Raw genomic sequence first — 16,556 nt, forward strand, 5'->3', positions numbered from 1 at the left:
GGCTTAAGTAAGAACCAATCTCACCTACGCATCAAAACCACAACGATATTTTGTCAAATAGACTCCGTTTTAAACTTCGCAAGGACCGGGCGTAGCCATACTTGGTTCAACTAAAGTTGGAGAGACAGTCGCCCGCAAGCCACCTGTGTGCAAAGCACGTCGGGAGAACCGGTCTCGCGTAAGCGTACGCGTAATGTTGGTCCGGGTCGTCTCGTCCAACAATACCGCCGAACCAAAGTATGACATGCTGGTAGGCAGTATGACTTGTATCGTCCACAACTCACTTGTGTTCTACTCGTGCATATAACATCAACATAAATAACCTAGGCTCAGATGCCACTGTTGGGTTTCGTAGTAATTACAAAATTTTTCCTACGCACACGCAAGATCATGTGATGCATAGCAACGAGGGGGAGAGTATTGTCTACGTACCCAACGCAGACCGACTGCGGAAGCGCTGACACGACGTAGAGGAAGTAGTCGTACGTCTTCACGATCCAACCGATCAAGCACCGAAACTACGGCACCTCCGAGTTCGAGCACACGTTCAGCTCGATGACGATCCCCGGACTCTGATCCAGCAAAGTGTCGGGGAAGAGTTCCGTCAGCACGACGGCGTGGTGACAATCTTGATGTACTACAGCAGCAGGGCTTCGCCTAAACTCCGCTACAGTATTATCGAGGTATATGGTGGCAGGGGGCACCGCACACGGCTAAGGAATAGATCACGTGGATCAACTTGTGTGTCTTTGGGGTGCCTCTACCTCAGTATATAAAGGAGCCAAGGGGGGAGGGGGCGCCGTCCAGGAGGAGAGGGCGCAGGAGGAGTCCTACTCCTTCCGGGAGTAGGACTCCCCCCAATCCTATTCCAACTAGGATTCCCCAAAGGAGGAAAGAGGGAGAAGGGTGGCCGGCCACCTCTCCTAGTCCTAATAGGACTAGGGGAAGGGGGGAGGCGCGCAGCCCTTGTGGGCAGCCCTTTCACCATTCCACTAAGGCCCATGAAGGCCCATATGGCTCCCGGGGGGTTCCGGTAACCTCCCGGTAACCCGGTAAAATCCCGATTTCACCCGGAACACTTCCGATATCCAAATATAGGCTTCCAATATATCAATCTTTACGTCTCGACTATTTCGAGACTCCTCGTCATGTCCGTGATCACATCCGGGACTCCGAACAACCTTCGGTACATCAAAATGCATAAACTCATAATGTAACTGTCATCGTAACCTTAAGCGTGCGGACCCTACGGGTTCGAGAACAATGTAGACATGACCGAGACACGTCTCCGGTCAATAAACAATAGCGGGACCTGGATGCCCATATTGGCTCCTACATATTCTACGAAGATCTTTATCGGTCAGACCGCATAACAACATACGTTGTTCCCTTTGTCATCGGTATGTTACTTGCCCGAGATTCGATCGTCGGTATCCAATACCTAGTTGAATCTCGTTACCGGCAAGTCTCTTTACTCATTCCGTAATACATCATCTCACAACTAACATATTAGTTGTAATGCTTGCAAGGCTTATGTGATGTGCATTACCGAGAGGGCCCAGAGATACCTCTCCGACAATCGGAGTGACAAATCCTAATCTCGAAATACGCCAACCCAACATCTACCTTTGGAGACACCTGTAATGCTCCTTTATAATCACTCAGTTACGTTGTGACGTTTGGTAGCACCCAAAGTGTTCCTCTGGCAAACGGGAGTTGCATAATCTCATAGTCATAGGAACATGTATAAGTCATGAAGAAAGCAGTAGCAACATACTAAACGATCGTGTGCTAAGCTAACGGAATGGGTCATGTCAATCAGATCATTCAACTAATGATGTGACCTCGTTAATCAAATAACAACTCATTGTTCATGGTTAGGAAACATAACCATCTTTGATTAACGAGCTAGTCAAGTAGAGGCATACTAGTGACACTCTGTTTGTCTATGTATTCACACATGTATTATGTTTCCGGTTAATACAATTCTAGCATGAATAATAAACATTTATCATGATTATAAGGAAATAAATAATAACTTTATTATTGCCTCTAGGGCATATTTCCTTCACGAGGATCGCCGAGGGGTCGAGAGAGGTTTCCTAGTGTCAAAGTATTGAAGAAATCCATGCCTTCATCATTAGCCGGAAGTAACCAGGGCATGTTGGTACGAACTTCTGCAAAGTTGTTCTGGAATGGAGTCCCGGATAGAATAATCCGCCTTTTGGTACGAATTTAGCAAAGGCCTTCCAAATAGCGATATTCGGAAGGCTCTTTCTGAACTTTGTACCAAAAAGCGAATTATCCTATCTGGGACTCCGTTCCAGAACAACTTTGAAGAGCTTCGTACCATCATGCACATGTTACTTTCGCCTAATGATGAATACATGGTTTTGTTGAATCCTTTGACACTAGGCAACCTCCCGACCCCTCGGCGATCCTCTCGAACATGAGAGGAAGAAGAGGGTCGTCTAGGGGTCGAGGGTTCTTCTCCTCTATTCTTTCTTCTCCTCTTATTTTTCTTCTTCTTCCTCTTTTTTTTATCGGGAACGAGGGTCGTCGAGGGACATAGATGTAGTGTCGTCGTTGTCGATATATACCCCCTCCCGATAGCTTACTATGATTAGGTAGCTAGTTCTATGTTTGGCACTAATATATCCATCTGTCATGTTTGAATAATAATTGCCATGTTGTAAATATTTGTAGAAACTATGGACACCGTCCTAGACGAAGCAACAAAAGAAGCGTTGTTGAGGGACATAATCGCAGAAGGAAGTGATGCCCTCTCGTTGTTTCTCAACGAAACCGATGGTCTGGAAGGAGAGGGTGAACAAGCTGGCTAAGGTGACCTAATGCCGGTGCAAGAAGAAGAACATGAGGACGGCTCCGGTGACCCAATGCTGGTGCAAGAAGGAGACCGTGATGATGGCTCCGGTGACTGAACCGAGTCCGGCCAGGTATATATATTAGTTAAGCCTATGCTGACTAGCTGATTGATGCATTCATTGTTTTGGTATGTACACATATTAATTAAGTCTTTGTTCTTTTTTCTAGCCCTCCGAATCGAGCACAACTTCGGTAAAGAGACGAGGCCCGAAGAAAAAGTTGAGCTCGAATGAAAAGTTTGAGATCATAGCAATCGCGCCCGACGGCCAACCTATTGAACCCCTCCGGACAAAGAGCGCATTTGTTGCTCAGTGCGGGGTTCTGGTTAGGGACAAGATCCCGATAAGCATCCAGCAATGGTTTAAGCCGGCTACAGAAGACCTTGAGGTGTCTTATGTCAATGATATGCAGAAAAATGATCTTTGGACTAAGCTGAAGTCAAATTTCACCCTACCGCCTGAGGATAATCCAGAGAACCCAGTTAAAGAGAAATTAATCAAGTCTTTTGCTCTGAAGAGGATGGCAGAACTATTCAGGAGGTGGAAGAAAGAGCTGAATAAGTTTGTCGAAAAAAATGAGACACCAGAATTCAAGGGCAGATATGAGAAGATCAGAGATCACTGGCCCGCATTTGTGGCCCACAAGACATCAGAAAAGAGTAAGAAGATGTCGGCGACAAACAAGCAAAATGCTGCGAAGAAGAAGCTTCACCATCGCACGGGGTCAGGTGGCTACCTCGTCGCCCGGCCTAAGTGGTCCAAGATTGAGAATGATTTGGTTCATAAAGGGATCGAACCAGAGACAATTAACTGGCCAGACCGTTACCGGACTTGGTTCTTCGGGGCTGGCGGAACACTGGACCCTGTAACAGGGAAGTGCATTTGGACGAACGATCAAATGGACATACCAGTCAGTAAGCTTAAGCAGTATATCAAAGCAGCGCAGGAAGGGACGTTCTTTCCAGACAGAGAGAACGACGAGCTCACAATGGCCCTCGGGAATCCTGAGCACCCTGGACGGACACGAGGCACGCCAGGCTCCATTCCGTGGAAGGTTGGGTTTCCGGACGCAGGCGGTTACAAATCCCATGAGAGGAGGAAAAAAGTGCAGCATACCCAAATACAGGCGCTGCAAGCAAGGGTAGACGCGATAGAGGAACGAGAAGCAAATCGCAGCAAACATACTGCCGAAGCCTCCCCCGAAGCTACCCCGCCATCTCAGCGCAGAAGCAGCGTGGCTTCCATCGAGCTGCTTCAGCTGGAGCATGCCTTGACGGCTCCTGCTAGCTATCCCGTGGATGCTATAACGGAGTCTCAAAACTGCCACCTTATGACGCAATGGATGAATTTGAAGGTCAAGGTGACTGTTGGCTCTGTTTATCCTACTGAACCCGATGCAACTTTTCGCTGCCGGCCGATTCCAGAAGGATATGCTAGGGTGATGGTGGATGAGATAACGGAGGGATTTGAGGACCTCCAGCTTGACCACCCTACCGGTGAAGGGGAGACTCGGCTGGGGTCTGCTCTGAAGACTCCATGCCTATGGCGGAAGGAGCTCATCAACCTTCCGAACTGGACGCCACCGCCTCCTCCTCCTCCTCCGGCGAGTCAGGGCACTCCGCCTCCACCGCCTCCTCCTCCGGCGAGTGACGATCAGGGCCCTCGGCCGGCTCCTTCTCCGGCGCGTGGCGGCACTCCGCCTCCTTCTCCGCCTGCGCCGACGCGCCCGAGCAGCCAGCCTCCTCCTTCTCCGCCTCGTCAGCAAGGGCGGAAGAGACCTGCCGCCGCTCCAGCTGCTCCGGCGCGTCGTAGTCCTTCTCCTCCGCCGCTTAAGCAAGTAAAGAAGACAACCGCTCCGTCTGCTCGGTCGGCGTCTATCAGTACAATCAGAGGCGGGAGGACATATAGATTCGGTCCTTCTCTGAAGACTCCAGAGAAGTTACCATATGAGAGGACCCTGGAGGAGAACACCGAGATCGCGCGAGAAGAAGTGAGGAACTTCTTTGAAGGGGTGAAAGCAAAGAAACATCCACCTCCGGAGGAGAAGGTAGATCGGGTGAAAGTGAAGCGCACTCTGGCTTCCCTGACAAAACCACCGAAGTCTGATCCGCCGAAAGGAAACTATGACCGCATTATTGGAAAGGAATTTGCCGAAGCGGATCGGTCGGGAAGTACTGTCAGTGATCAAAGGCTGAAAGAACGACGAGCTGGGAAACAAATTGCCCAGCTCGGCGAACAAGCGAAGCAATCGTGCCCCCCGCTCAAGGTGCCTAGCCACAACGTCGATAATGATCCGAGGATGGTGCCCGGTTATAGCAATCTTGCAGATTACCTGCTCGACGAAGTACATTATGAACCCATGGAGGTGTAGATACAAAGATACGAGTACGGGAAGCCTCTCGTCAAAGATGAAAGATCTCTATCAACGATGATGCGAAGATTGCATGATTGGTACTTGAAAATCTGCAGAGACTCTAGGGGGAGGAGTACTTTGTATGCGAGAGTTAAACCGGAGCATGACCTCGTTGGAATTGATCTGTTGCCTGTTCCATTTGAGGAGTTCTATCAGTTTTTCAATCAATTGGCCCTCGATAAAACAACGGTCGCCTGCTACTGTCTGTAAGTAGTACTACTTCTGTCATTAAGTTTCTCTATATAGCTTAGCTCTTTCATTGCATGTATTTATAATCATCCTCACTATATTATGCAGATTGAAGATCGCCGAATTGAAGAAAAGACAAGTCGGTGATATTGGGTTCATTAACACATATCTCATAGATGCAACTCAGGTTAAACTTCATGCCGCAGCTACCGAGGCTAGCTTGCTACGATCGTTCGTAATAAATCAAAACAAAGATATAATACTCTTTCCTTACAACTTCAGGTGAGTGTTACTGTCTTGTGCGTATTCGGTTTCCCTTATATATTAGTCAAGGTTATAGTAATGTAATTGATGAGTTATGCATGTGTGTGCAGTTACCACTATATTCTCCTAGAGATTAAGCTTGAGCAGGGAGTAGTAACCGTCTTGGACTCTAAACGAAAAGATCCCAAGGAGTATGCGGACATGACTGAAATCCTCAAGAAGTAAGTTAAATCGATCATTATCCACCATATCAGCAACTTTGTTCATTTCCTGATATCAAGTAATTGTTTTCTTTGTCCGGCAGGGTTTGGAGAAAATTCACCAAAACAGTTCCGGGACTGCCGAAGGAGCCGGAATTTAGACACCCGAAAGTAAGTACTATAGTAGCATGTTCCGCGCATCTCCTAGTGATTCAAGCGCTAGTTTCATCAATACCATTTAGCATTCTTGCTTATCAGTTTGATTGACCTCTATTTCTTGTAAAGTGGTTGTGGCAGGAACAAGGGAATGATTTCTGTGGATACTACATCTGCGAGTCCATCCGCCACACGACCTGTGAGCGGGGCGGGTACTCTAACGAACAATATGAAGTACGTAAATAACAACATTCACAATTTTATTTTATTACCATCATTTGTGTTGAGTTTCATTCATTTATATATATATATATATATATATGTATGTATTGACCCCCTTCTTCAAATTAGATGTTTCGGAAGCGGGATGAACTCCTAGCACCAGCTCGCATGCGAGCAATTCAAGAGGAATTGGCGGCATTCTTTCTTGACCACGTGATCCCTGAAGACGGAGAATTCTATGTGGACCCTGAGTCCGTATGATTATATTTGTAAGAGATAATTATTGTATATATGTAGCCGGTAGTGTCAGATAGATATACGAGAACTTGTTGTTCGACCAATCTCTCGGAGAAGGAGAGGTGGTCGATATCACTTCTCTCTGTATATATGCATATATGTTCATGATGATCTTCTGTTTCCTTCGTTTGCTTACTAGCTAGCTAGCGTGTCTAGTCCTCTCTATATACGTATGTATAGTACGTAGCGTCGACCAAGCACGGACATAACAGAGGACACTTCTCTCTATTAATTATAACTAGCTAACACAATATATGAAACACCTAAATTAACCCCCCAAAACCCCCAACCCCCCCTTTAAAAAAAAACAAAAACCCCAGCCACAGAAGTGCTGACGCGTGGATGCCTATTGGTCCCGGTTGGTGCCACCAACCGGGACCAAAGGGTCTCCACGTGGGCAGTGCGCAGAGCCCAGTCAGGAGACCCTTTGGTCCCGGTTGGTGCCACCAACCGGGACCAAAGGGTCTCCTGACTGGGCTCTGCGCACTGCCCACGTGGAGGGCCTTTACTCCCGGTTCTGGATTGAACCGGGACTAAAGGGGGGAGGTATTAGTACCGACACTTTAGTCCCGGTTCCGGTACCGGGACTAAAGGCCCTTACGAACCGGGACTATAGGCCCTTTTTCTACCAGTGGGATCCATACGACAGAGAACCCGGGCCGCCATGGCTAGTCGTGAACCCAAAGCGGCACAAACCTATGGAGACAGGCATACATGAATCACATCGAGCATGTCGGTCATCAACGAGTGATTCCGGGCTGTAGCACTGGGCTAACAGGACTCCGGGGATCCCGGGCTGTAGCAGGCTAGGCAGGACTCCGGAAGTCACCGCGTGACATTTCTCCGAAGGGACAGACATAGGAACGAAGTGAAACACATGCCGGCCAGTCAAGTGTCCTGAACAGTAGTGCTGGGCTAGCAGGACTCCGGTGAACCGGGCTGTAGCGGACTACTATGGCTCGAGGAACACTAGACTACATTTCCCCATAAGAAAGGCTGCCAAGGATAAACAACTAGATTGTCGGATCCCACTCATACCAAGCATTTCAATCATACACACAATATGCCCGATATGAGTACATACAACATGGCATCACAACAAAACTCTACAACTCAAGTACTTTATTTAAAGGCTCCAGAGAGCCATACATAACATGTCATACAGATAGGGGTCACATGACCCGACACTCAAGTCATACAATCATACAAGCACATGCGGAAGCAACTAGTCTGAGTACAGACTCTAGAAAGAAAGAAGGCTTCTCGAAGCCTGTCAATCTACATAGGGCCCTCCATGGCCGGGATCACCACCTGGGTGGCTAGTCACTCGTCGACGTCAAGGTCTACGTAGAACCCATCTGAGGGGGCGGTGTTGTCGTCTGAAACAGTAATTAAGCAAACATGAGTACAAAGGTACTCAGCAAGTCTTACATCAGAACCTACTATACATGCTTATTCTCAAGAAGGTGGTGGGGTTGAGGCAGCAAGCCAGCTTTGACTCTTGGCTAAGCTATCCTACGGAACCTCTCTAGTAAAATAGTTTTCGCACACGAGTCCACTACTCACCAACACAATACTCCACCGGGGATTCTCCCTCGTCATCCTACGAGAGGGCCATCCTCGGTACTCACACTTATCTTGAGTCTTTTAGTAGTATCCATTAATTTGTCTATGAACTGTATATGCAACCAAGTAGTCCTTTACCGCGGACGCGGCTATTCGAATAGTTTTATACCCTGCAGGGGTGTACTTCGTCACACATGTTTCCACCACTTAGCGTCTGCACATGACACGTGCTCGGCAGACTTCAAGCGAAAACCGACGTGGGTCTAGACCACGACCTGACTAACCTCACAAGTCTCTAGTCTAGGTTTATCGCCTATTCAGGTTCCATCCGCAAGGAAATCCGGCCGGGGTGTCCTCAACGGCCCCAAACGATGTGAACAGGGTTCCCGAGACACCAAACGGGTGACTCGGTACACCGTGCCACGGTGTATCTACCGCAACATAGCCCACCCCTAGGGTCAGCGCTACGCACGGCCGCCAACACATGTCCTACAAACACCATAAACTAGTTGCAACTCCTGGACAGAGGCGAGGGGGTCAGTAAGTCGAGCGGGGTCATATTTCAGGGCCCAATGTGTGGTAGTAGCTGAATCCTAAATCACGCATACAGATCTCAGTTCTTAGGGACGGTCTCAATGAAACAACCCACCATGTACTCCTACATGGCCTCTCATCGATACCTTTACCAAAACATGTTCAACACATCCCTCACATTACCGACATAAGCATTTCACTCTAGCCCATCACCCAGATGAACCAGACCTGACACAACTCTAAGCATAGCAGGCATAGCAAGGTAGGAATCACATACATGGCTCAATCAACTCCTACACATGCTAGTGGGTTTCATCTAGTTACTGTGGAAATGACAGGCCATGCAGAGGATAAGAGTTCAACTACCGTAGCACACAGCAGTTTGAATCGCGTTGTCTTAATGCAGTAAACAAGAGCAGAAGCGAGAACATGGGTTTGTATCGGAATGATCAATGGATGCTTGCCTGATGGAGTGATAGCGGGATACTGCCCTTCAGTTGGATACTCGTGGATATCCTCGGAGGCAGAACCTACCACGAAGAACACATCGGAACACAATCAACACATGACGATATGCAACAATATGATGCATGCTATGACATGGCAATATGATTGTGTCTTGGCCTAATGCAAGCTAGAATAGAAAGGGATGAACTCATTTGAATCAAAGATTCAAATATTAGCTCATTAAACATGGCCGTAATAGTGCATTTCCTTATTCTGCCTAAACAGCAAGGTAAACTTGTTTTGTCATGCATGAAACCATTACAGATGGATAGATTGAATTTTTCTGATAATTTTTCATATATAAATTATTTCATTTGGAGCTACGGTTGAATTTCTATGAATTTTTGAATTTTGAACTATTTTCTGGAATTTCCTATATAAAAATAATTCCAGTAAATCAATTACTGCATCAGCAATGCGTCAGGGTGACGTCAGGGTCAATGGAGACGTCCAGGTCAAACCTGATTGGTGGGTCCCGCGTGTCAGTAGTTAATTAAACTAACTAATTTTGGTTAGCAACTAATCTGGATAATTTGCAGGGGGCCCACTTGTCATTGACTCAGGGGAGTCAACTGGGCCCACCCAGTCCACGTCAGTGGTCAAATCCGCCGGTCAACAGGGCTAATCCCGCCGGCGTTGAGTCGCCGGCGAGGCCGAGACGACGGAGGGCTTCGGAAAACGCCCTCAGGCGACCAAAACGACGGCGGAGACCACCCGTGCGAAGCCCAGGCTCTCGCGCATCTAATGGAGCAAGTGTGAGGAGCTGGGGTGGAGCGAGCTCGCCGGAATCGAGCTCGTGGCGGCGGCCGGAGTTCGGGCGTGGTCGGTTTCGACGCTACGGTGCACGTGAGGAAGAGCTGGTGGTGGCTACGGGTTCCTGGTGCTGCACTGAGCATGGTGAGGCGCTCCGTTGTGAGCTTGCACGGCTGTGGCCACGGCTGCGCCATGGCCGGCGGCGAGAAGCTCTCGGGTGCGGTGGAAACGGCGGCTACAGGGGCCAAACGAGCACGGGAGCTAGGGGAAAAGGAAGAGGAGCTCACAGCGGGGTCGGAGAGGGGGTCAGCGGGCTCGGGGATGGGCTGGAGACGAGGTGCGGTCGCCGGCGATCTCGGATGCCCGAGGTTGAAGACGAGGGCGAAGGCGGCGTTGCAGGGCTTCCGGCAAAGCGTGGCTCGGTGGGGAGGACGAGGGAGTCGAGGCGGAGCTGATGGGCTCGTCGGAGGGGCGAGGGGAGGTCTCTGGCGGTGACTACGGCGATCGGCGGCGAGGGACGCGCTCGGCCATCGCGGGAGAGGATGAGGGAGACGAGGGGGAGAGTGAGAGAGGATGAGAGGGAGACGTGGGGGTCGCGTGGCGTCATCTGGGCGTCTCCCGGCGTCGGCAGAAGCAGGAGGTGGCCGGCGCGCGGCGAGCACGCGCCCCTGCCTCCTGGCGCGAGGTAGGGGGTGACTGGCCGAGCCAGGTAAGGCCTAGGTGGGCTTCTTTCTCCTTTTTTTGATTTAGTTTCTGTTTTCTATTTAACTGCAACTGTTTAGCTTTATTTAAAATACTAAAACATCTCCAAAAATCCTGAAAATAAATGTGGCCTCTGTTTAGATTATTTCCAACAGAAAACATTTACTCCTAGAATTATTTGAGCATTTAAATTATTTTATAGCATTTAAATGTCCAAATTCAAATACTTATGATTTAATTCAATGACCTTCTGTTGACCTAAAAAATTGTGCACCAATTTTGCCAGAGGTTCTAACCCAAGGCAAAGAGGGTGAACATTTTAGAAGGGCATTTCAGGTTCATTGAAATTATTTTTAGTAAACCCTAGTTGATTTCAAAAGGGGTGCTGGGGGTTCTGCCTTCCTCATTTCAAGTTTCCGATGAAAGTAAACATGATGCACACTCTAATACATGGACTAGCTAGGGTGTGACAACGACATCGACGATGGCGTCGCCGTAGCATATTCATCCAATGGTAAGTAAACGGTGAAGGACCTCCCATCACTTCTCCGCTGTCAAGAACGGAGGAGGACGCGGATCTAACGATGCTACGGAGGTGCTCTCCCGCCGGCGACTCCAGGGCGCCCGGAGACGGCAGCCTTTCCAGGTCGCCGGAAGCGCCCCCTCCGCTACAGTGGTCGGCGTCGTTTTCCTCGGCGTTCCTCGACGGCAGATCTGATTGGCGTCCTGGCTCTCTCTTCCTAGATCGACCTCACAACTTTTTCTTCCTAAGAAATGTTGATGGTAAGATCGAAGGGGCGGCTCTTGCGCAGCGGGGAGTGGATTTCGCCCGGGATTGAGATGGTGCTGGTGGATTGCGTCGTTCGTGTCGGCCACCGCGTGTTCCCGAAGCAGCGGCGACTAACATTGGCACCTGGTGAGCTATCCATTGCATCCCCGGGATCTGGATCGCGTTTCGAGATGCTTGCCGTCAACGAGGACGCAGTGCAGCCGGGTGACTGCCCCGTCGCGGTGCAGGCGGCGAACGAAGTTCTTGCCGGAGAGAAGAACGTAGATTCTGATGGCACTTGGTCTACGGTACAGCCGAGACGGAGGAAGACGAAGGAAGAGTTGGTCCAGGAATTTTGGGTGGACGTGGGCTTTCCGACCCAGGCCTCGCGCGTCTGGGAGCAGCGTGGATCTTCACCGCCGGAGGCATCTAATGACCAGGTGAGCAGCAGTTCCGTTTCACGTAATGGTGTGTCGTCTGCATGCAGAAGTTCGCCGGAACGCCAAGCACCTGGCTCGTCGGCGGGGACACCTCGAACGGCTGCCCGCGGGGTGCACATTAGGCCTTGGAAGGGGCCACTCCCGCGCCCTCGCGTGGTGCAGCCCGTCGCGCTGGGTGCGTTCATCCCGGCGGTGGCCTCTTCTCCGGCCGTGGTGGAGGAGACTGCGGAGGCGAATCGCGATCCGCATTCTTCGGAGGAGGCCGCGATCACGGCGTCGACAACCAGGGCCATGCAGGATGCGTCCATGACAGGTGGTCCCATGAGGAAGCTGGAGTGGCCCCGTTGTGCTGACTTTTCCCATAGATCGGGCTCCGTTGGTGCATGGAACCATCCTGCTGTCTCCGAGTCGCCTCCAGATCGCTGCTCCCGTCCGCCGCCAAGGCCTTCGTACGCGTCTGTTCTCTGTGCCCCGACCTCCGCCTCCTCCGCCATCCAAGGGCGGCCAGCCTTCTGGGCCATCTCCGTCTCACAAGGGTGGCCAGCCTTCAGGGCCGCCTCCTGTCAAGGTGCCTCCGCGGAACCCTAACGCCACGGCCGCACTGGACCTTCAGCAGCGTTTCGCCGGATTCGGCCGCTCGGCTCGGCTATCGCGGTCGGGCAGGCCGCCTTGCCCCCAGTTTCCTCGGGGCCGTTTGCCTTCGGAGTGCCGCTGCAGCAGGCTGTTGTACCTTCGTCCAGCCGTCCGAAAAAGAAAAAGAGAAAGAGTAACAGGGTTCGTTCTCCGCCGACCACAGGGCCTTCGATCTTCGCTCCGCCTTTGAGCGCCGCACCTGTGCCGCCTATGCAGCCCAACCCCGTTGCGGCGGCGTCTCAGGCGGACACTTCCGAGCTGGGTCGTGTAGCAAAGAAAGCAAATTTGTGGTGTTATAAGTGCAGGAATGATGATCATCTCTCAAAAGATTGCACCATTACGCACTACTGTTATATTTGTAATAACTATAAGCACCCTCTGCATCGTTGTTCTGTGTTGAAGCAGCCGAAGCCAATGGCATCTTTCGGGGGTGTTGGTCTTAATGAGGCTATGTTTGTGCACCTGCCGGACTCGGTTTTCAGGGAACACCTTGCACCACCATCCTCACCGACTGGTCTGGTAAAGATATCTGGAGGTTCGGTCACAGCTGCTGTTGTGGAGACTGAGATTGTAAAAATTTCCTCGGTCCTAACTCCTTGGAAGTGGGAGGCCGTTCCCCATGGCAATGATGCATTCCTGGTTGCTTTCCCATCTATGGAGGTTCTAGAGAGAGTTGCTGCTTTTGAGTTCAAAGTCAAGTCTCATGATGTGGTAATTGCCATCAGTGAATGGAAATCAGAATCAGAATCTTATAATCCGCTAAAGCCAGTTTGGGTACATGTAACTGGTGTTCCACCGCCACTTTGTCACTTTCTTGGTTTGTGGGCAGTGGGATCCGTCATCGGTGCTACTCAGGATGTTAACTTGGTATGCTTGCGCCGTGGTGGCATTGTGCGCATCCAGGTGACGGTTCTGAATTTAAACATGTTTAAAAAAGAAGATGGTGCAGGTCTTGCCTCGGTCTCGGCTGGGGTTTATGCCAAGCTTAACGGGTACAATCTTCGGTTCGTGCTTGAGGAGGACGATTTCATACCCGAAGATGATTTCATCCCTTGCATTTGGGAGCACGATGATGACGGTCCAGACCACGGGGCTAACCGAGATGATGTTTTGCCTGATCAAGATGCGAACAAATATGGGAAAAATTCTGAAAGGGGTGCTGCTCAGTCCAATACGTCATCTGCTGGGACCATTCCAATGGAGACAGATAATCGCTTTGTGAACGCATTGGACGCTCCTTCGCAGACTGATGCAGGAGCTGACCTCGATGTGGACACCACCATGGCGGCTGGTACTGGAGTTGACCAACAGGGAGATACTACATCCATTACAGGAAATGAAGCACTCTTGCTGCTTGATGCGGCTGCACGAGCGCAGAAGATGCAGCACCGGCTGGCTGCACTACTGAGCCGGTCGTGGGTACGGGCGCACCGCCAGCAGGGCATGTTGACGATCCTGCTCCGGTCCGCGTGCAAGGTTCCAAGATGTCACCCGTGGATGCTTCTTCAGCTCCCGCTCCGGTTGCTGTGGTTCCTCTCGGTCCATTAGCGGATTGTCCGAGTGGCTCGGCCCCGGCACCCGTGGCGATCGTGCCGGTGGGACTTGCGGCACGTCCCTCTTCACCGTCCTTAGGGACAGATCGGAGCCCGCCGATTTTGTAGCAACCAACACCAACGGCTCGACCGAAGACACCGATGGGTACTATGTCTGGAAGGGCTGGCTTCGCCGCTTCGGCGTAGTAACCGTCACGCCGTCTCCGCAGATGGTTCCTCTTCGACAGATGAACATTCACTAGCTAAGGCAATGCGACGACAAGCCTCGAGGAATTTGGACTCCACGCCAGGTACCTCGCCCGCTAAATCTTTTCTTTCATTTTCGGATACTCGTATTTTCTGTAGCCTTACAAATTTTGGTATATCCATGGGAAAGAATGATAATGAAATTAATCTTTCGGTTGGAGCACTTAAACATATGGAGATTGACCGTTTAAAGGTTTCTTCAAAGTGTAATAGTGCCCTACCTAACCCCGAAACCGAGGATGAGGATGAAGCGGATGCCAAATATGATGGTCCGCTTGTCTCCCACTTAGTTGGTGAGGTTACCGAGGTTGGTTTGGATGACGCAAGACATGAGTCCATGTTTTGTGACTTCACAGCGTCTTCGCGAAAATCTAAATCGCATTCCTCTAAAAAGAAACAAAAACAGCCCAAGAAGGCGAAATGTTCAACACCGACCCGAGTTTCCACATGAGAGGCATGTTTTGGAATAGCAGAGGTCTCTCAGACTTGGCTAAACATAAACACGCCGGTGATTGTGTGCGCGAACATGGGTTGGATTTTGTGGCAATTTCGGAGGCTGGTAAATGTGACTTCCGCCCGCATGTCCGTGATCACCTATCAGGTGGTTTCGACTACACGTGGCATAGCCTGCCAGCTCGTGGAAGGTCTGGAGGAATCCTTCTTGGGATACAGACCACCACCATGGACTTGTTGGCTTTTTCAACTGGTGAATTTCATATGAAATTTCACTTACGAAACAGAGCTGATAATTTTACATGGAGCCTGGTCGCAGTCTATGGGGCTGCCCAAGATGAGCATAAATTGGCCTTCCTTCGTGAATTGGTGAACCTGGCTAAGGATAACCCATATCCAATGCTTATTGGAGGGGACTTTAATATCCTTAGGTACCAGCAAGAGAAAAATAATGACCGCTTCGAAACTTATTGGCCTTTCATATTCAATGCTGTGATAGACAGTTTGAATCTTCGGGAGGCCAGTATGTCGGGGCGGCAGTTCACCTGGGCTAATAACCGATCTATGCCGACATACGAGAAACTCGATAGGGTACTCATGGACACCGAATGAGAACTAAAATTTCCACTGGTAACCGTGCGAGCCCTAGAGCGTATCGAGGCGTTATCGGATCATGCACCAATAATTCTGGATTCTAACTCTACGAAGCCAAACGTCCGTTGCCCTTCCAAATTTGAATTGGGATGGCTGCATCGGGATGGATTTGTAGACATAATCAAGAATGTTTGGGAGAAGCCCGCTGTTGGTCGTACGCCTATTCAGAGATGGAACTTTAAAATAAGGGCCATGAGGAAACACCTCACTGGATGGGTGAAACACATCAATGGGATATATAAAAAAGAAAAACAAAGACTCTCTACTATTATTGACGACCTCGACAAAATTGCAGAGACGCGCACCTTATCTCAACAAGAGATTGAGCTGAAAAATCAATCTAACGAGAAGGTTGCACGTTTTTTGCGAGAAGAGGAGATCAAATACTACCAGAGATCCAAAGCTGACTTCATCTTGATGGGTGATAGTAATACAAAATACTTCCAATTAATCGCCAATGGGCGGCATAGGAAAAAATGTATTTAAAGTCTCCAACAAGATGAGGGGCGGATCGAAGGACAGGAGGAGCTCAAGAAGTATATCACCAAGTACTACAAATCTCTGTTTGGAGCGTCAGTTGAAGGGAACTTCACCCTTGACGGGACCCGAACAGATGATATTCCACAAGTCACGGCAGAAGAAAATGATATCCTAACGGCACCATTTTCCGAAGAGGAGGTGAGAGCGGCAGTGTTCCAAATGGAACATAAGAAAGCTCCAGGGCCAGATGGTTTCCCCGTAGAATTCTATCGGAATTTTTGGGATATCATCAAGACCGACCTTTTGGATTTGTTCAATTGTCTTCATGCCGACCAACTAGACCTATTTAGACTTAATTTTGGCGAGATTGTCTTGTTGCCCAAGATTAAGGAGGCCGAACGGATCCAACAGTTCAGACCCATATGCCTCCTTAATGTTAGCTTCAAGATTTTCACCAAAGTGGCCACAAATAGGTTAAACTCGGTAGCTGATCATGTTGTTCGGCCATCTCAAACGGCGTTCATGCAAGGAAGGAATATACTCGATGGCGTAGTAATTTTGCATGAGACTGTTCACGAGATGCACCGGAAAAACATGAGTGAAGTAGTATTCAAAATTGACTTTGAAAAAGCCTATGACA

The 16,556-nt window shown here is 49.7% G+C and overlaps 1 pseudogene; it reads left to right on the forward strand.

Moving 5' to 3' along the window:
• Nucleotides 1-11,513: 11,513 nt before the first annotated feature.
• On the forward strand, nucleotides 11,514-15,394 carry LOC147967182 (uncharacterized; annotated as a pseudogene).
• The last annotated feature ends 1,162 nt before the right edge of the window (nucleotides 15,395-16,556 follow it).

This window comes from Triticum urartu, chromosome 6A (genome assembly GCF_056163025.1).
Source record: "Triticum urartu cultivar PI428250 chromosome 6A, HENAU_Tu73, whole genome shotgun sequence".
Taxonomy (NCBI): domain Eukaryota; kingdom Viridiplantae; phylum Streptophyta; class Magnoliopsida; order Poales; family Poaceae; genus Triticum; species Triticum urartu.